General features: G+C 40.9%; 1 long non-coding RNA gene and 1 pseudogene across 1 annotated transcript; one reads left to right on the plus strand and one right to left on the minus strand.

Annotated features, from left to right (window-relative positions):
* Window positions 1-1,056: 1,056 nt before the first annotated feature.
* Window positions 1,057-7,982, plus strand: LOC133917298 (beta-amylase 8-like; annotated as a pseudogene).
* A 687-nt stretch (window positions 7,983-8,669) lies between these two features.
* Window positions 8,670-12,878, minus strand: LOC133918295 (uncharacterized). Its single transcript, XR_009909738.1, has 2 exons — window positions 9,395-12,878; window positions 8,670-9,300 (listed from the first exon to the last, which is right to left on the minus strand). It is a non-coding gene; the product is annotated as an uncharacterized LOC133918295 (long non-coding RNA).
* Between the last annotated feature and the right edge of the window lie 8,886 nt (window positions 12,879-21,764).

Raw genomic sequence — 21,764 nt, forward strand, 5'->3', positions numbered from 1 at the left:
CGGAAGCCACATGTTACACCATGGTGCTGCATTACAATTCGATATACATGTTACATAATACAATACTCTTCCGCATTCATATCGTAAACAAGGACTCCTGCACATTTCTTACCCTTGTCATCCCTTTGCAACGAAAGTAAGGCGACCCCTCAGAAGATTCACAAAGTACGCTTCGCTTTCCGCAATTGTACAACGGAGGATCCGCAACACGTATACTATTCAATTGCCACTTCTCTTTATCCGTCAATTTTGGCGGATTTGGTGGTGGGGGGACCCAACGAACAAACTTGTCAAATGGCTTCGAATACTGACTAAACCGTTTCACCTGCAGAATCCTCTGATCATACATATCAGGCCCATCTATCCATTGGAAGAAATAGCACATCTCCCACTCCTACAAATTATTAAAACGTCACGTATGCAAAAGTATTGCCATTTGCTTCTACCATTATCTTTAACAAAAATACACACACACGATAATCCGAGCACAGGTAGTAAGCCCGACCGGCAGTATCTTCGTGTAGCGACTGAAGAACCATGGCTCGCTTACCACAGTCACAAGTCGGGACGGGGAGGGCGGGGGGAATGGGAGCATCTTTGCAACTCACATCGGGATACTTCTTATCGATATGTGCCCACTTTTGCTTGCGCCATAAATTCGACGTCATACCGATAAACTGCATGAATATCGAAGCTACTCATTATTCATTTCAATTCGACTACAAATCATCTCACAAATGCAAAAACTTGCGTTGCTCATATACATTTCGTATATATATACGAATTTCAATTTCCTACGCTCAACCGATTGCATGCAACAAAATCTACACGATAGATATGCGTTGGTATACGTACATAACACGATATATGACCACCGATCTAGAGCGAAACGTTGAAATTTCGTAAATCAACCGAATCAAGTTCTAAACCCTAACAACCCAAAAAGTTGCAATGCAAACCGATTTAACCGAAAAAAAATGGAGGGATTGGATGAGATACCTTTCTTCGAGTTTTCCCGCTCAAATCCCTTCCTATTCGGCCACCAAATCGGTGGGAATGCAGAGAGAAGGCACCAGCGGGGTTTTGGGGTTCTGCCTCTACTGCCTGCCTCTGCCTCTGCTGCATGCGGGAGAAGGGGCCGGCGCCGGGCCTGTATACTCCTCTGTCACGCCAAAGGGGTTGGCGTGACTGGAGTCGCGCCAGCGCTCTTGGCGTGACAGAGGGGACACAGCCGCGCGCCTGTATGGGCCTCTGTCGCGCCATGCGGTCTGGCGCGACTCCAGTCGCGTCACGCGCTCTGGCGCGACTCAGGCTGCCACATCGGCACGGCCACGTGGCACGGGGCGGACCGCCCGCCGACGTGGCACGGGAGTCACGCCAGGCTCTTTGGCGTGACGGAGTGGTCAGTCACGCTAAAGCCTGTGGCGCGATAAAAAGGGCCAGTTTCTGAAAATATAAGTCCCGACAAGCTATTATTAAAATATTAATTTAAAAAAGGCTAAAAAAAATTCCTCTCTCCTCCCATAGATACGGCGTATGCCGTTCGATGGGAAATCCACGGCCATAATCGAGTGAACACGTGGTAAATTGATCCACGGCAGTATATATAAAACACAAGTGAGTTACGGTGTCATGTTTCTCATCCTATTTAATAAAAATATCTAAAATTCAAATACTTTATTAACTTTTAAGTTCTCCAACCTTATTATCCCGTTAAGAACGACAAAATCATTTTACTAATAAAAATAAATAAAAAAATTAGTGAATAATCTCTTAATTTTTTAATCTAATTTAAAATCAAATTACAGTATCGCTCAACGTATTTGTTCTGTGACACACGACGCGTACACATATTTGTATCTTGAGTTTATTCTTACGTTATCACGTTCAATATTTATGTTTTAGCTGCAAAACACTAATACCAGCACCCGCACCAGCCGCCGCGGGACGAGGAGGCGACCACCTCGCCTCCCACGCCGCCGCACCGCCGCCCGCGCGGCTTCGCCTCCGCCACCGCCACAGCCCCCTCCGCCGAGGCGACTCCACCGCGGCGGCGCGAGCGGGAGAAGGAGCGGACGAAGCTGCGGGAGCGGCACCGGCGTGCCATCACCAGCCGCATGCTCGCCGGGCTGCGGCAGCACGGCAACTTCCCGCTCCCCGCCCGCGCCGACATGAACGACATCCTCGCCGCCCTCGCCCACGCCGCCGGATGGACCGTGCACCCCGACGGCACCACCTTCCGCTCCTCGTCCCAACCGCTTCTCCCTCCTCCTCCGCTACTGGTCCGTGCGCCCTCTCCCAACTCTTCTTCTTTGCCTCTGTTACTTTTTGTTCTTTTTTCGATGTTCGCCTCTGTTACTAAGATGCTTGCAACTTTTAGTTTACTTTGGACTTCCTAATTACTTCGGATTTGCGCTTTCCGCATACTAATTCTAGCATTGCATTAGTTTCCTATGTGACGCCAATGCATAGGTTTTGCAAGAGAGCTTTAGCATTGCTCTCCTAACTATCATTGTCGGTGTTATTTGCAGCAGGGAACGTCTCATGTTACTTCTGTTGAAACCCCAACTTTGACCAACACTCTGAACAGTTATGTCATCGGAACGCCATTAGATTCTCAGGCTTCTGTCCTACATACAGATGACAGTCTGTCGCCATCGTCCTTGGACTCAGTTGTGGTGGCTGATCAAAGCATAAAGAACGGGTACTATGGGAATTCATGTTCAGTCAATGCTCTGCATAGTATGGACAATGATCCGGTGAGCTACATCTTGCATTGGAATAAGCCCATTATGCTGCTGCGTAGTCTCTACAGTACTTGCCATTACGAGACACTCAACCTCATCTTTTGTGTAACTCAAGTAACAGCTTTTGTACCTCAAGTATATCTCACATGCCAGTATGTCACTAGAAAACAATAGTTGATTTGACATAAAACGACATCCTGCATTCTTGCTATTAGGACCTCAGGGTCTATCGCTCCTGCTATAATAACTCAAGGCCTATGTGTTCCCCTCATTTGTCAACCACGGTTGTGGCCATATCAGCGTTTGCATTGTTCTAGTTCCAGCTTGCAATAGCATTCTAGTCGCATCATACAACAATTTCTGTAGCACTCTATCATTTTTAGAGACTAGACAGTGTTTCTCTGATTGTTGAATCTTCAGCAGTTAATGAGATCATCAACAGTGTTGGCGGGTGATTGCACCAGAACTCCATATATACCAGTCTAGGCCTCTCTGCCTGTAAGTTCCTGGCAAACTTCTTGATTTGATGTCTAATATGATAATCTGGTGTGTCAATTTGTTTACTTTTTTGACCTAACATTTTCTATATATAAAATGGTTGGAAACTGCATTTATATTGCGCAGTGTTACCTGGACACGGACACGGGTGTCGGAATCCGACTCGGATTCGGGGTGTCCGATTCGGCAAATACATTTGGACACGGGTGTCCAGGTAACACTGATATTGCACGGCCAGAGTTGGGATTTTTTTTACTGGATTTGCTACTGGTTGTGACTCATCTCGTGCTCAGACAGATGTGTAGCTTGAGTTTGTAATGTAGCACCAAAGTTCATAAGTGCTCTATTAAGATGGCTCGCCATTATCTCATATGTAGTTCCATCCTTGTTCAGTTCACACGCTTTTAAATTAAATCATGAGGACTAGAAGGCCAGCGTTACTTTTCTGTCAGCCATATATTCCCATTTTTTCCATATTTATGACCTATCTACCATACCCTACTTGAGTGGTGTTTCTGTTTACTGCAGATGGGCATTATCAATAGTCACTGCCAATTGGTTGACCCATAGGCTGTACGCACTGAACTAAGGCGTCTGAAGTCTTCGAATGTGGATGGGGTTGTTGTTGATTGTTGGTGGGGGATTGTGGAAACCTGGACTCCTCGCAAGTATGAGTGGTCCGGCTACAGGGACCTTTTTGGTATAATTAAAGAGTTCAAGCTGAAAGTTCAGGTTAGGCATACCTGTCTAAATCTACTTTTTTATTAGTACCGGTTCTGAAGTTTCCTTGGATATATAAAGCATCTATCTGGACAGAAGGCATCCAGATATTGTGAAGGATGAGTGGTTGTATCATTGGCAGTCTATGCTTGATGTCCTAACTCCTATATACGGATGAATTCTAAACAAACTATGGAAACAGAAGGGACTTTAATTCTCCTGGCATAATAAGAACTTTCCTAAGAATTATGACCCTCGAAGTCAAGGAAGTAACAGAACTTAACCTTTTCTGAGTTTATATAATGTTTTTCCAATTAAAAGCATCATTCAATACTGCAAAAAAAAAATATTTGGCATCCTTTAAAAAATTTGGTAAACTTTACCGTTTCTCCATTTTATCAGACCTGACTTACATTAACTAATGAGTCTTCTTCAACAAACGTCTTTAAGGTTGTATTGTCATTTCATGGGTCTGGAGAGACTGGATTTGGTGATGTTTTAATCTCTCTCCCAAAGTGGATTGTGGAAATTGCAAAAGAGAACCAAGATATATTTTTCGCGGATCGTGAAGGTTGGAGAAAAACCGAATGCCTTTCCTGGGGAATTGACAAAGAACGGGTCCTTTGAGGGCGAACCGGCATTCAGGTATTGGGTCATCCTTGGTAAATTTTCTTCTCTCTTTGTTGTTTTCTTTAGCATCTGTATTTATTATAAGAAATAGGAGCGGTCATTCTCCTTACATTAAGCTTTTATGATATCTTCTATTCATCTTTTGTTTATCTCATACTCTAATTGAAGGAAGAACTAGTATACCGAGGCTTAATGGGATTGTCTACAGGTCTATTTTGATTTCATGAGGAGCTTCCATATGGAATTCAGGAACCTATCTTAAGAGGGTCTCATTTCTGCTATCGAAATTGGATTGGGTGCTTCAGGGGAGCTAAGATACCCTTCATGCCCAGAAAGAATGGGATGGAAATATCCTGGTATTGGTGAGTTTCAGGTATTTACTTGTACTTAAATTCCAAGTTTAAATTTGCAAGGGAGTTCTTTTAGGAATAATATGCCAGTTTCATTTTTCCCCTTCGGAACCTCTTCATTCTATTAATTGAACATGATAAGTGTGAACACTGCAAGGTTTCATTGTAGTATAAGTAGGATTTCTTTCTGTCTTGAACAAAGTCTATTAGCATTCAATATGTGTCATAATTATTAAATACCAATGTGGCTTGTGTTGCATACACCATGGTGAGCATGGGGTATGCTATGCTTAAGCTGCTGTGGCTTACAAGGAACTTTGAGTTCTGGCGTTAGGATGAAAAAGTGTACCTCCCAAGAAATTTCTTAAAACATGTCAGAAAACCACATTTCATGCTCCAAAACAGGTTCTGGAAGACTGCAACAGATTTGGTAGTTATATAATGCCACTGTCTCTATCTTTCTGATTTATTAACCAGATTATATTGCTTGGGGTATGACTTGAATTTAACTCTTGGGTTACTACAAGAATCCAAAAGAGTGAGATCATATCTCTGATGTGTAATAGTGCTGCCTGCATATGACATCATCATTTTATATCAAATACATCGGCTGCATTTCTTTCGTTGATTTGCATCGTTGACAGTGTTATGACAGGTACATGCAAAAGAACCTAAGGCAATCAGCTCTTTCATGGGTCCATTTATTTTGGGCTCATGGACCTGATAATGCTGGCTATTATAATTCAAGACCACATGAAACTGGCTTTTTTTGTGATGGGGGTGATTATGACAGCTACTATGATCGCTTTTTCCTTAAATGGTATTCTGGAGTCCTCATAGATCATGTGGATCAGGTGCTCTCGCTTGCTACCCTTGCATTTGATGGAGCGGAAATAGTTGTCAAGGTGTGTAATGCTGGTCCTTAGAGTTATTGTTTGGACTCTGAAGCACCATTTTGTCACCTTCTAATTCCTGAAATCTTTAGCTTGAGAATGCTATTCATTAGATTGAAGGAAACTGTCAGTGGAACTAGTTCACAGACTGATAAGAAACTGAATCTGTTAGTCTCGAGTAAACTTGTGAAATCATCAGTGTGCATGAACCTGATGCTTTCCCTGAAAGCTTCTAATATTCAATATACTGCATTTATAAGTCCAGCACAGTTGTTCCACACATTTTGCAACCTTTGCTTGCCTTTTTGACTGTTCCATAACAAGACAAACCTCTTTCATCAGATTCCCTCTATCTATTGGTGGTACAGAACTGCTAGCCATGCTGCAGAGCTTACGGCAGGGTTCTACAATCCTTCAAACAGAGATGGATACTCTCCAGTTTTCAGAATGCTCAAGAGGCACTCTGTAATTCTTAAGCTTGTTTGTTATGGACCAGAATTTACAGTTCAGGAGAATGATGAAGCATTTGCAGATCCAGAAGGTTTGACCTGGCAGGTGAGATGTTAAAAAGTCCTTTCTAGACACGTTTCATGTTTCATGTATTTTATTGGGCTAGTGTGGCTACACACAAACTCCCCGCAGGTAATGAATGCAGCATGGGACCATGGGTTGTCTCTATATATAGAAAATGCTCTTCCATGTCTTGATGGTGAGATGTATTCTCAGATCCTTGACACAGCGAAGCCTAGAAATGATCCTGATTGTCATCATGCCTCGTTCTTTGCATACCGTCAGCAACCTCCATTCCTTTTGCAGCGAGACGCTTGCTTTTCAGAGCTTCGTAGCTTCATCAAGTGTATGCATGGTTAGTACCACTTTATGTCATTTTGAAACTTTCTCAGAGTAGCATTTAGCATATATTCTTATCGGCATATAAACGATTCATGACTGGAACAATCTGTTTGAGGCTTCTTGTACTTCTAATTAAGGTTGCTATGGTGTAATTTTGTGATTTCTTATGGTGGGGGGGGGGGGGGGGGAGGCTGTAGTGCAGTGTTTGGTTAGGCCGTAAGTGAAATCCCAGCCTTAAACTACCATTGGGGATTATAAATGCTGTGCGAACAACAGTATGGACATATTACACGTTGTTTAATTGAATAAGAAGTTTTTCCCTGTTATTACATTCAGAACGTGAATGGAGTGGTTCCAAGAAAGAAACGAATTTTCATTAGGGTGATTATTTTCCATCATTTGTGCTACCTTGACAAGTTACCTCTACACACGTCCTGAGAGGATTTAGTCAATAACTATATGAATGGTTTATCTGCAGGGGAGGCTCCCCAGAACGGAGAGGGTTGAGTATCATTGGCAATGTCTTCCCTACGGCGAAAGAAAGAAGCCTGTGTTTGGATTTCAGACACTGTTGAAGCACGTAGCAAATATTCTGATTCGCAGCCTGATTATTGTTAGGTTCTGTTCTACTAGCAGGCAATTGATTCCCACATGTCAGCTATTTGTGCCTTTTTGCTCCTTACTCCCAAGAATTTAGCAGGTTGCAGTGCAGCTGTTTATGTAGCTTGTGCTACAAAAGATAAGATAGCATACCGTAAGTGGCAATAGTAATGAACGAAGGGAGATAGTTCAGCAAGATTGTTCATGGAAATGCAATGTGTTGTATGGTAGAAGATTTCAGCAAAGTTTAGCATTACAAGATGAAATGCACAAATATTCCTGTCATGTTTTGTTCTCCGAGGATTTCAGCAAGCTGAATCAGTGAGCAAGCAGTCTGATGAGAAATGTGAAACGTGCCAGAGCCATCTGATGGAAGACGAGCGGTCGGATCAAAGGTTGCTGTTGTATCGCATCCGTGTTGTGTTATCATCAGTTTCCGGTGCAGATTTTGTACAGCCCGTGAAGCTGGCAGCTGGGGGCCCTAAAACACATGCATAAGCCTGCACCAGTTCTCTCCTCCTTTATGGTTGTTGATGCAAATGCGCTCTGCAAATCCAGAGCACGAGCGTCCCTTTGTTGGAGAATAGATCATGAACTGGTTTTTGGACGATTACATGAACTTTTTAGCAAGTTTAGCATTACATGAACTGATAAACACCCATGGCCATGTAATGAATTGGTTTTTAAACGAATACACGAACTTCTTCACAAGTTTAGCATTACATGAACTGATAAACACCCATGGCCATGCCATGAACTGGGTTTTGGACGATTACATGAACTGACGAACACCCACGGCCATGTAATGAATTGGTTTTTGGACGATTACATGAACTTCTTCACAAGTTTAGCATTACATGAACTGATAAACACCCACGGCCATGTAATGAATTGGTTTTTGGACGATTACATGAACTTCTTCACAAGTCTAGCATTACATGAACTGATAAACACCCATGACCGTGTAATGAATTGGTTTTTGGACGATTACATGAACTTCTTCACAAGTTTAGCATTACGTGAACTGATAAACACCCATGGCCATGTCATGAACTGGTTTTTGGACGATTACATGTACTTCTTCACAAGTTTAGCATTACGTGAACTGATAAACACCCATGGCCATGTCATGAACTGGTTTTTCGATGATTACATGAACTGCTTCACAAGTTCTAGTTTTGTTGGGTCTCGTTTGCTCACTCGCCTAGGAAGCCAAATGAGTCGCCGCGAGATGCAATCTACTCCGTACCTTCTATTTTTTTAATCAGGAACGTGAATCAGGCCTGCAATCTGAGAATTGTTTACTCCAGAACAGCTGTTCCAGCGGAGCCTGAAGTTTTCTATCAAAGGAGCCAGGTCATTTCATTGTAAATTTGAAATAAGATGTTAACTTAGCAACATTTTTATATACAAACCGACCATTGATCAGAGTTTTTACTGGAACTTGCCAGCGAAGTCAAGATAAAAGGAACACAAGTGCAAGTAACCCAGTACTAAAAGCTCCTAATCTACCTAGCTACCTGGAAAATATATAGATCTGTATTCTTACAAGCTAACACAGCCTCTGCGCAGGATGAACATAAGATAGTGAGCATATGCTGGCGCTTGCAACAGTTTACACACCATCCATGAATCCAGCACAACAATGCAACGGGGAAAGAAAACAACACCATCTCTGAAGATAATTTCCCAGAGAATTTACAGCTCGGAATGGATGGAGAGTGACAGCATGCTGAGAGGCAGGGGGACCATGCCTGATGAGCACGAGCAGCAGCTGCTGCTGCAGCTCAGCCTTTTCATGTGCTGGCCAAAGGACACCAGCTAAATCAAACTGACCACGAGAGCCCACCATGTTTGATGCACACAGATTAATCAAGTACCGCGTCCTTGTCAAGTCGTCATGTATTCATTCCCCCCAACTGGTTTCTGGTTTTGTACTATGTCCAGGGTGATGATTCAGCTGTAACCACAGTAGATCAACAGGCCGCGAGATCCAGATCCCCACTGGCCCTTGATAAACAGGTAACAGCAACAGATTTAGAACTACATATCAATTCATTATTAAGATGACAGACAGATGAATCCGAGCCGAAGAGACTCAAACCTTGGTGGTGGAGGAACATTCGCGCCTCCCACCGACCGACCCCCTACTCTACTCAAGCTGGGCCAAACATGCTCCTAGTGCCGCATGAAATTGATACAAGACGTGTAATGCTACAAGTAGGCAGGAATGCAGGATGTTGATTTCAATCTTCTGAAGAATACAAATACCATTTCATCATAATTCAACAAAATTAAAGCATGTGATCTGCTGCCGCAATATCTTCAAAACCACCATGTCAGATCCTAACATGGTGGTTTTGAAGATTTTGTGTTTCTTTTGTTTCATCCTTATATATGATCTCTAACATGGTGGTTTTGAAGATTTTGCGGCTGCAAAATCTTTACCACGACCGTACTGGACCTCAGTACCATCTACCCAGTGCTGGAATTCCACCATGCTCTGCTCCTTCATTCAAATCAATCCAGGAGCGTCAGATTCAGATATTTATATTCCTTGACAGCTTTTCAGAACATGTTCTCCTGGACCTGTCGTCGCTTTAGCGGAATATTCCAACCACTAAAAACTACTACACCTCACTGATCAGCTCCAGCTCAAAAAATGAAGGGAATCCACTTTAACTGGAACAAGTTCAAATGCCAGCCATGGACCACCAGCTAGTGCCAATCGGCTACTTTGTCTCTTCTCCCTCTTCCTGATGGAAAAAGAATCTTGATCCCCGAGCATATATTCCTAGACACCTAATGACTGACTCCTTTTTTAAAAGGAACTCAAAACCCACTTGGGCATTACAAATCACCAACTATAGTATGCTCAAAATCATGCACGGGTGATGTTTGGAAAGTTAGCAGATTATACGGTTGAAATTTTTCAATATAAATAGTAGTTAAAAATATTATATTTGAAGGGGAAAAGGGTGCAATATGCTTCCACCTTCCAGCATATGGATCTGTTTCAATAGAAACAGCACTTTGTTATTTCTGTAATGATACTGATTCGACAACTGGAACCTCAGTCATGTGAGTCTTAGCTTAAATCTTAAGCATGCTGCTACCAGGTTCAAGAAACTGGTGGTGACTAGCCGGTCACCTCCGCTTTTTCAGCCAAACCAGTGAGACTACAGGTACTCCTATCCTAATATCTATTTCAAAATTTAAATCTTACAATTTTTTTTAAAAAAAATTCACATACCAAACTGACCGGTTTGCAAGGCTGGAAACCGGGTGGTGTTTCCAAGCGAAAACCAGAACGAGCCAGATCCCAGTTTGCCCTGAAAACGTTTTTTTTTTCTAGGTGCTAAGTAGTTACAACAATTTCTCCATGACTCTAGGCTCTACGGTTCATCCAAACAAGATTCCACTAAACATTATATCACATAGGATGTCGTGGATAACAGTCAAGTTTATTGAAAAAGGTTCATCTAGCAAGCTACCTACACAACTAGACCAATCAATGGCCCTACAGTACAACCAAATCTAGATGCTTATTCATTTATCAGTAATTTAGTCTCGATATACCATTTCAAGCAAAGCAGATCACAACATACATCCAGAAAAATCAACTCCATATATTTCCCAAATATAGAAATTGATGCGGATTCATAACCATCAAGCATAAAAAACGACTTAAAAAAAATCAAGCAATCTCATCGAGTCATTGATCCAATATGTACATCATAGCTGCTCTGAAATGTTCTCCAGAATAAAACTGGTATCTTTCCCGTAGAAAATGAGGTGTTTTGACATGTCATCCAGATTAAAATTGGTATTGTCAGATGAACCCATGATAATACTTTATACTTGTGACAAACTACCAAGAAAATAGAGTAAACCTTCAAATTGAATTTAACATAGTAGGGAAAGGTACTGTTAAACAACATGTGCATTCATTACGTTATCAGACACCGTAGTAGCATACATGGCCGAAAACTCAATCACCTAGCTCAATAAATAAAGTTATAAACCATGAAAATAGTTTTTACTTCAAGCACTTAAGCACCTAAAACTAATAACCCTAGTTTAGGGGTGGCAAATTAATTTCAAGCAAGCCTTGCTAGGCTTAGCTTATTTAGAGTAGCAGCTGGCTTTAGGTCTACATTTCCAGGAGGTTGAATAATTGGTTGAGTCATGGGAATTGCAATTTTTAACCACTACTTAAGATTCCAAATTAATAGGTTACAACAAAACCAACAAGGGTAATAGCAAATCAAACAAGTACTAGAGAAAATTAGCTTGTGACTAGACAACCAAGAAGCAACAATAAAAAGTTGTAAACGTGTAAGCACCACAACGGCACAAACCCCATGAAAAAAGGCTTGAATCACTTGCTGCACTTATATTTGGGGCTCAAGGTTAAAGATCTTTTATTTCGGCCTTTGGTTGCATGTGAAATTTCATCTTCGTGTACATCCAACCTTATTAGGCCATGTCAACCTAATTCAGTCTTGTGGAGTAGGCTAATAAGCTTTTAGAAGGGGAAAAAAAGAAATCTAAATCAAATAACCTGTTTGATACTGACATATACTTAAGTTTCCCCCTTAGAACAAGCCTCTTATGGATCTCTCATGCGCGCAACCACTAACAAAGAAGATACTCTTAAAATCGGCCAACCAAATTTTGCCAAAAACAAAGCTATGCAGCAACATATTGCTTGCAAAATTTCCAGAATTAGCATCTGTCACAGAGACCACTCTACAGACTGCAGCAGATGCGCTCAGTAAAGCATTTAACACGCCCGCCAGACCATAATTCCTAGATTACAGAACTTATATATCCCTAGTAGTAATAGCGGCAGTCAAATAACAACCAGATCAATTATTTTTCCGCAGTAAATTAAACTTCCAAATCCAATCTACACATAGCGTTCCGGCAACCGTGAAGAGAAGATTGGAGTCATGATCAGCCAATTTGACCTGCTGCATCCCACCCCACACACGGATCCAATCCTCCCCTGGTACCATAAAACATCACAAAAGATGCAAACTTGATGGACAGAAATCGCCTTACTAAGTAAGCCGCTAAGTACTCTACTAAAAGGATGGATCTTGCTTAATTAGGGGGACAGCATCCGATCCAACAGAGTAATCTACCAAAATAGCGCGCCAGATCCAGATCTAAATTGCTAAATCCGGCCGGAGATCCGCACACCACCTATGAACTTACACGGCCATACAAAATCACAGCAATTAATCGGCAGCCTGATCCTACCAAAGCAAGCAACAGCAGGTTACGGCTCGGTAATTAAGAGCAAAGGGCGGCGGCTGGCGTCCGTACAGACGACGCGTGGGGGAGGGGCGGGCGGCGGGGCTGTATCGCTGCGCCGGCTCCGATTCACTTGGTGCAAGGCGGGATCCGTCCCGGCGGCGCGGGCGGCGGGTCCCGATCTGCACCAAGCGAGCCCGAGGCGGCGCTGCGGCGGAGGGGCGCGTTCCGGATCCCTCGGATGGGCATGGGGCTGCTGCGGGAGGAGGCGTGGAAGCCACGGCGTCTGCTGCTTGCTGATGATGGGCTGCTGCTGGTGGTGGAGGGCGACGACGAGGGGGGGTTTTATAGTTGGGGAGTGGGGGATCCGAGCGAGCATATTAGGGTGGGGGAGGTGGGCCCCAGCCGTCAGGGAGAGCATGTGCCGCTCCTCCTCTGCGTCTGGCTTTGCTTTTTCAGGGCTTCTTTTTCTGAATATATATTCCTGGTTTTCTTCTCTGAGTCTTCAAAAGAGCTTACTATAAACGACGACAAATATGAGTTGATATTTAGCTCTACCGATAGTAGGGTTGAGTGCAGAGGGCGACAAATAGTAATTAGTTAACTCGCTTCTGAATGAGGGAACAGCCATCGGCATGAATTGAAAGCCCTCAACTTCCCATCTCAAAGAAGCAAAAATAAAATAAAATAAAATCAACTAGTCGATGATGATATTTCACTTGCCTCTCGATGAATCCACAATAATTATAGGTTTGGGTTTTATCGGTAGAGAAGAGATGGTTGGCGGTCGCCGATAAGTCTATATTGAGGAACTATAAGTCTATATTGAGTTATTGAATTGAATATAATCCAATGATGTGTGCTTGTCCTCTTGTATAGGTTAGGGTTTTGTAGTTGGAGGATAGATATCGATAGAAAGATAATATGTTGCTCTAGAATATGATATTTTAAATCATGCAACTGCATCTAGCAGTAGGAGCTAATAATTGGATTCGACCAAAGAATTTGCACAACAAGCACTCCTTGAGATAGCATATAACTAACAAACTAATAATGTCCCAGGAGAAAGCAAAACTAAATGTCCTTTGAGCAATTCTCACAAAAATTGTACAGTTCAATCTACAAAGTATGGTGCCAAAAATATCTAGAAATTATAATTGCCAGAATTTTTTGTGCATGGCTTGTCCAGTATATATTGTTTCCTGGAAGAGAAAAACGATATAATGCCTCGGTTTTAAAGTCTATTTTTTTGCCTAACTCGGAAAAGACCCTTTTTTACTTAAAAAATATATGGGGAAGAATACCAAAGGCTTCTAGAAGCTGTGCACATCATTTTTCCTCTTCCTTTTCAGTGTCCTTTCTTATTCTATATACATCATTTTAAGTTCTTTTTTACTTCTCTATAGCATCTATTCCTATTTAGCATGGTATAGTAAAAAAAACTAAAATTTTCTAGAATCATAGTACATCAATAGAAAAGTCATCAAGATGCTCATATCTTTGAACAAAATATGCATATAGTTCTTTTTGTGGAGAAAAAATGTTTGGGAGAGCAGCGAGGAGAGAATCTTGCTCACATGGGGAGGCACAGGAATTCCTTGTGCGCACAGACGCTACACAATCACACAATTGGCCAAGAATAAAGATGAAGTGTGAAATGAACGTGATGCTTATACCTACTTGCTTTCTGCCATTTGTGGACTCATCTGGCCCTCACATGAACGAAAAAGAACAGAAAAATGGCTTGGACGCATCCAACCAAAAAAGAAACTTTCTTTCTTTTTTTTTAAAAAAAATATAGAGAGATAACTTGTGTGCCATTGCGTGATGCGCGACAGTATGTTAATATGGACGTATTCTACGTACCCTCGTACGTGTTCGCCGGCACAGCCAAATTTTTTTTATCCTTTTATATGCAAGTCTGAGAGAAAAGTTTCAGAAAAAGCATCTCCTTTTATGTGTGTACAGCGACCGAAAAAAGATGACATCGCAATTGGCCTTTTGGGGCTGAAATGCGTCGGAAAGAAAGGTGATCATGTGTTGGTATTCATCACGGACACGTGAAAAAGGAAATCGGCAGCTTTATTTTTCCTTTTTCAGAAAAACTTTTCCGTTGGTGAAATCCATCCGCTGAATAATTATAAGGCTAAGTTTGTTTTTCTTTTTGAGAGAGAGAATTTAAGGGATGATGCCCTGGTCTCACTGCATTGCAAATTTGCAATGGACAGAAAACGTTTAGAGCATAGTTTTGCAAGGTTTGCCAACCTTACAGAATGTTTCAAACTCCACTCAACAAGCTATTACATCAGCTGAAAAGCCAGAACATGTAAAACGACCCTTCTTTTATCGTCTCGGTTCGCTAAGGATCTATTTGTTTGGTTTTCTGTTTCTAACTTCTTTGAAAAGATGTGTTTTTGGTTTTTTCGAAAAGCTATTTTTAGATTTTAGTTGTTAGATTTTATAATAATTTTTTTCTTCTCAGCGCACTATTTCTCAGAAAAGCTTCTCTCAGCTAGCTTCTCAGTTTCTATTTCATTTTCTCAGAAGCAGACTTTTGATTTCTTAGAAAACATTTTTCAGCAAACCTGTTTATTTGAGTTTCTGACTTCTGACAGAAGCAGAAGTCAGAAACAATCTGAAACAAAACCCTAATATTGTCTGCCTGAACTTGAAAGCTCCCAGACCTTTTGACCTTATTTTGCTGCCTGGTCTCTTTCAGAGTTCTTTTGCTTCGCCAGTCTTAAGGTTTCTACATCCCCAGCCTTTCAACTAGTTCTGAATAAGGATATCCTTCCCCACAGGAGCGAAATGTAGGGGCTCGATCACCTCTTCTTTCTCTATCTTCTCTCCCTTTCTTCCTTCTTCTCCTTCACCTCTTTCTTTCAATGGCATTTCAGCCCCCACCTGTGAATCCGCCCCTGCTTTTCCGGTATCCATGCAATTAAACGTGTAAAACCCAGGTGCCTTGGATTGATTTGATCCTTTCTATATATGCATGCATTTTATCCAAGCATGAATCGACCCACAAATACAACTTCAATATCTTGCATTTTATTTTCTCTGGAGGAGAGGACGAATTTTGTTCATGTATCTGTTCTACTTCACTTGAACAGAAACAGAAGCTTGGTTCAATGAATTCATGCGATGATGTGAGCGATGTTCAACTAAATGGGCTCAGACTGGAAGCCTTGTCCAAAAGACTTGTGGCCTGGTGGGGCACGGGAAAAGTAGAACAGGCCCAAAAGGCTGATGGGCTAATCCCATTTCAAAATCGACGTGATGAAAAGCCATGCTCTTATATTAGTTATACCCAAGAAAAAGACATTAGTTTTTTTTTCTTTGGACTTTTTTATTTTAGAAAAAATAATGTCTTTATTTATTCCAGCCTTTGCATAAGGTAGGCACTCAACCATCCATTACCACAACAGTCCAGCCATTGTTGTAAATGAGGAGCTAACAAATAGGTCAAACTTTTAAAATTGAACCTAACGCACAAACCCTATCAGGAGACATCCATACATGTTTAGCGAAGATCTCCATAACAGTTGTTTTCAAGGTGCGGCATGTCACTTTCATCTTTTCCTTTGCTGACTACTTCTGTAAGAGAGCCCAATATCGAGTCCAATAGGTGTTCCTAAAGATTAACTACACATAGGAGTTACATTTTGTCTTACCAAACACAACATCAATTCTACTTAGCCATATGACACAACAAAATATACTTGCCCTGACAAAGCACACTTTCTTTTGGACCTAGAACAAAAGTTATTGCATTGTTCAAGTTGAGATTAATGAAAAGCTCTTGGATAGAAAGAAGCGGCAGCGAAGTGGTTCCTTTACTAGGGACTAGACACGTAATTTTCGTATATCTACATTTTCTGATATGGTTTACATTTTCTGATATGGTTTTAGAGCATAAAGAATAAAAATGAACGATACAACAAGTAATATATAGTTTTTCTCAAAAAAAAATGGTTAAATAGAGAGGCACATGCAAATATAATATCACAACTAATTTATCTTTAGAAACATCTCATACCTAATGCACTTGACAATTTTCCATTCACAGAAGAGGATGCTATCTTCATATTCATTCCTGTTATAATTCAGTAAATCTACCAAAATTTGCTTCCTCAGTTCATAACCATCATGCATAAGCATTGCATGTCAATAACAAGGATCAATGCATTGTACACATTGAAATTGAATTTTTTTCAATTAGCTTGTGTCAAACATATACAAACACCTCAACTCCATATCCAATACAATACATGAAAGCTACGCATCTAAAAATAAAATAATGTGTGCAATGCACTAGCAGTTAGCAATTCATTCAAAAACCCTCGACACATTTATTTAATCATTGAACCAAATGCATCTTCAATCAATGAATGTGGAATTCAAGACCTTCAACACAGTTATTTAATCATAAAAATCACAAGACCAGAGCAATATTTGGCCAACCTTTTTTCACTAGAAAAATACCATTTCAGGAACACACAGAGATACTGCTTCCTAAATCTTAACGTATATAAATCTACAACCAAAAACTAATACAGGTGATGCTAAAATATGAACTTCAAAAATAAAACCGTACAATCGATCTTGCAATCACCACACTGCTTAACACCTGAATTAATTCTCTTGTGATTTCCCTAACAATCGCATGACAAAGGAAGGGGCAGGGAGAGGGGTATCTTAATACCAATCAGTGAGAACAAGAACTTGGATCGGCGCCGACTGGTGGTACTTGGTACGATGTCACGGGCATCAGCTTGGTGTTCCTGGACCTAACGTTGCTTGAACTGTCGCACCCGATTTTATAAAAGAATAAAATTAGATGTAAACTATATATATATATTAGGGTCAAGTTTTATATATGCAGCGACTTCATCAGTGTATCACACACAATACTATTATTATAATGTGCAACTTAAATAAATAAAATGACCTCAAGGTCTTAACCAAAGCACAGTAAAAAAAATACAGCGAAACTTCTATCTTCCATAGACAATCGACAAGGGTCTACTAGCCTAGTAGTTTTTATCTTTGTCTAGGAAGTAGTTTATTTTTCTTCATCGTCTGAGCAATGTTTTGATGTACATTTGAATAGAAATAATAAGTATGAGTACATATCGTACTCCGCAAATGTGAAAAATAAATGGCATGCAAGCTTACATAAAAAATAGGCTATAACATATACAATTTGCATAAATGTTAACTATGCTAACGCAAGAGTTATAAAAACATCATATTTAACTATATGAATCATCATTAAACTTCAACTTCTAGAAACATCTACACATATTTTCTAACCACCTAAAATCCACATCAGCCTCCCAAACTAACCAACTTGATATCCATCATAGGTAACAAAAAATCATCCACTACTATTACCCATCACAGTTAACCAACCATCCAAATGCTACCTATTACAGGTAAAAACCCACCAACCAAAACCAACTAATCATGTGAAGGGATCACATCACTCTTAACCGTGAGTACAGCTGATATATCAGTTTTGCACTCTGCAGAGGTTATCCAACTTTACCCACGAGTCATGATTTTTATGTTGTCATGTTTGCAAAACACTTAACACACTTCCATGATGTTCCACACCGAAGACCACTACAAGACCGTTACAAAACATTCTCCTAAAAAGAATAAGTCCGCTGAGATTTTACTGCCATCAAAGTGAAGTCACACCACCCAGAAGCCTCCTATGATGCCATGTAGCTCTAGAAAGAATCACTCTCCCTTCCACTATATCACCATGGGCTCATTCTATGTTGAAGATCCGCTAATTATTTGGTCAGACTGTACCCATATAAGGCTCATGGTTGAAATATTAATCAGGGTTACCCGTTCCACCAACCAATCCTTAAGATATCGAGCAGACACTACCACCATCTATAGTGCTTCACGCACATGTGCCTCACGCACCATCATCATCTAAACTTCTGCTCAACATCCATATGTTCCATGTTTCTATAACAATTACCAATATTTTTAACTCATAGTTGCATAGACCATTAGTCATGTTTAACCTATGACCCAACCAAACCTTTGTGCAAGGCTAAGCATAAGCTACTTAACATAATAACTACTGATAACCAGAGCGACAAGAAAAATATAGAACATGATACTATAAGTAAATAAGATTCAAAATTAACAACATGCATATTTGAACAAATAACACATTTAAAAATCTAGGATCAAAATGTTCAAGGACACTTGCCTCTTCCAACTTGCTGCTTAGACTCTTCAAAGACTTGGTCCTGGATATTCTCAAACTGCTCCTCGTCTGCTCTCGATACACACTAGGAAAATACAACAAAACTATCTAAGAATAGTAATATAAACAATAGCTAACATCTATAAAAAAAAAAGGTACTAAAAAGTAGTACACGCTGCTACGAACGCGAGAATGCGAAAATCATCTTAATCGGGGGTAGAACGAGAAAGGACAATGACCATTTTGTAAAAATAAAGAGACCTATTTGTAAGAATGGAAAAGTTTAGAGACTAAACTGTAAAAAAACAGAGGCTTTTTGATAAATACAAAAAAGTTTAGGGGCTTAAGTGCAAAATTGCTAATTTTCGTGAATGGATGACTAGCCTTGACACATCAGCGATGTTGCCGACGTGGCCAATGATGTGGCGAGACACATGGCAGCTGACGAGGCAGACCAGCTGACTGGAATTATATTGATATGTGTCAACGTGTGATTGGCCAGCGAAGGGGTATGCTGCCAATCTAATGTTGGTCGTTCAACATGGATCAGATGGCTGAGATGCTAGAAATGGGCTGTTCGGCCGGCAACGAAGAGAGAGACGACAGCGGCAGCTCGGGCACGATGGAGCATGGCCGGAGCTTGACGAAAAGCACGTCGCCAACCATGGATCATGATGGTAAGCAGCGGAGTACGAAGAGGGGCACACATCGAACTCACCTAGGGCATCGATGACTTTAGGAAGGCGATGAGACTGGCTGGTGGTGAGAGGGGTGACGCTGGCTCTTGGTTCCTTAACGGCGATGGCACTCCAACGGTGGGGAGGCGACAAGAAGCTGTGGGATCGGCTCCTTGCGAGCACGTGGTCCGAGATCTGGTCTCAGCTTCGGCAAGGAGGTGGCGAGAGCGGCGGCCGGCGAAGCTCGGGCGTAGCAGCGGCGAAGCTTGGCCTGGAAGAAAAGGAGGAAACAAGCCGGAAGAAAAAGGAAAAGAAAAGGAAGAAGGCCCAAGAAGGAAAAATTGAATTTTCTTTTATGAAATCGATTTCCATCTTTTCTAAAAATCTAAACGGTGCTCCACGGAGCTTTTCAAGAACCAATTTCCACACAATAAAACCTTAATGCATCTACTCCAACATGAATGCAACAAATAAAATAAAAATAACATAATTCAATTATTTAATTTAGAAATTATGTTTTTTTCTCTCTAGGGTTTTTAAGAACTAAAATTGACACCTCTAATTCCAACAAACAAATTTATTTACTACTAGTTGGCTGCACGTGCTTTGCACATCAGACGCGGTGCGGGTGGGGCTCGGCTGTGGGTGCAAGGAGGCTGGCACAGAGCTAGGTCGAGGTTGTGCGACGGCCCAAGGTGTGGCAACCGCCAGGTGCGGGCGAGCACTGCTAGAGCGACGTGGCGCATGCACTAGTGGCCTGGCGTGGGCTGCTCGGCCGATTATAGGCACACAACCCATAACACTTGCTTGGGATGGGCTTGGGCAAGCGGCTCTCAGGCCACCATCTCCTGCACCACATGGGAGACTCACACGAGAGGGGAGAACAGGCCACGTGAAAGTTTTAGGAATTATTTTGTATTTTTTAAGTTGTAGAGATTTCAAACCTTAAAAAATTAAGTGGTACACTAACGATGTGCGCGATGGACAGGGGTGACCACGAAGACACTGTTGTCGCATTGGCGATGGTGGCCTTGCAACGAAGAAGCATCCCAGTGATGTGATTTGAGCTTCGCAAAAAAAAAAAGTGATATGATTTGAGCTGTAGTCATCACCAGAGCAGAAAATGAATTTTTTATATAGAAAGATGAACATCACCACATGTCCCTTGCGTACCTTATCTGCAACTTGACAGAAGCAATCTCGGTATCATATTTTTATGACATGGTAGTGAACTTCAGATACATATAGTAAAATAATAGTTCTTATTGTACTGAGAAAAAGGATAAGAAATGTACCAATACAAGATAAGAAAAAATGAAGCACTAAAGAGTGTGTTTCTTTTTATCAAAAAGACAAAAAAAAATGTCTATATATTATGTATTGCAAGGTCACAATACTCTAGCTCATGACATGAGTTGAGGCAATCTTGATATGGTCGATACATACAGTGTGGCCCATTCATAGTTCCTTGTGTTTAGACAAGTCCAAAATAAAAAGCAAAAGAAAATTACCATCCACTATGATACAAATCAAGCAATGTAATTGCCACTAAAAGGTCCACCAGTAAACATACTAGGAGTCTACAGGTGAAGATGTAACAAAGTAATGAATAAGTGAATGCCGAATTTGCCCAACTATTACTCTTCCTAGCTGTCCATTTCTCCCATGCATAATAGTAAACATGCACATTATTATTCAGATTATCCTAATCTTTACTAATATTGTTTTAACCATTACATAAAGGAATCGTAGGTTGTATGTTTTCTTCTTAGCATAGTGAAATGATAATTAACAAACACTAAACATGCTTTTGGTATAGATTTTCAAGTCTAATTGACCTTAAGTAAATTGAAACTACAGCTCCAAAATTGAACCGAAGTGTAATTTTGATCTTTCATTTTCTTTTTTTTTTCTTAACCTAAAGAGTAAGAGCCAATTTTAAAATTAGGCTCTATAGTTCTTCAATACTTGGTCTTTATCAAAGCAGTAGATGATAAAGAAAAACAGTTCCTAGGAAACCATATAAAGTAAAAGACCTGCTAAGAACTATCTAATAAGTCAATTATACAAACATTAATCTCAGTCCAATAATCCAATTCCTCTTAACACTACAATCACTGACAGTCTCCTCCAGAAACAACTCCATTCAGCACTACCAGCAAGTCATGGTTAGTGCCATGAAACTAACATCACAATCACCCACCAATTTCACCCATGAATACATCCATTAGTAACAAAAAAAAACTAATCTCTACCAAATCATACAATGCTGAACACATCGTTACAAAAACTATGACAAA

This window comes from Phragmites australis, chromosome 5 (genome assembly GCF_958298935.1).
Source record: "Phragmites australis chromosome 5, lpPhrAust1.1, whole genome shotgun sequence".
In the NCBI taxonomy this organism is placed as follows: Eukaryota; Viridiplantae; Streptophyta; class Magnoliopsida; order Poales; family Poaceae; genus Phragmites; species Phragmites australis.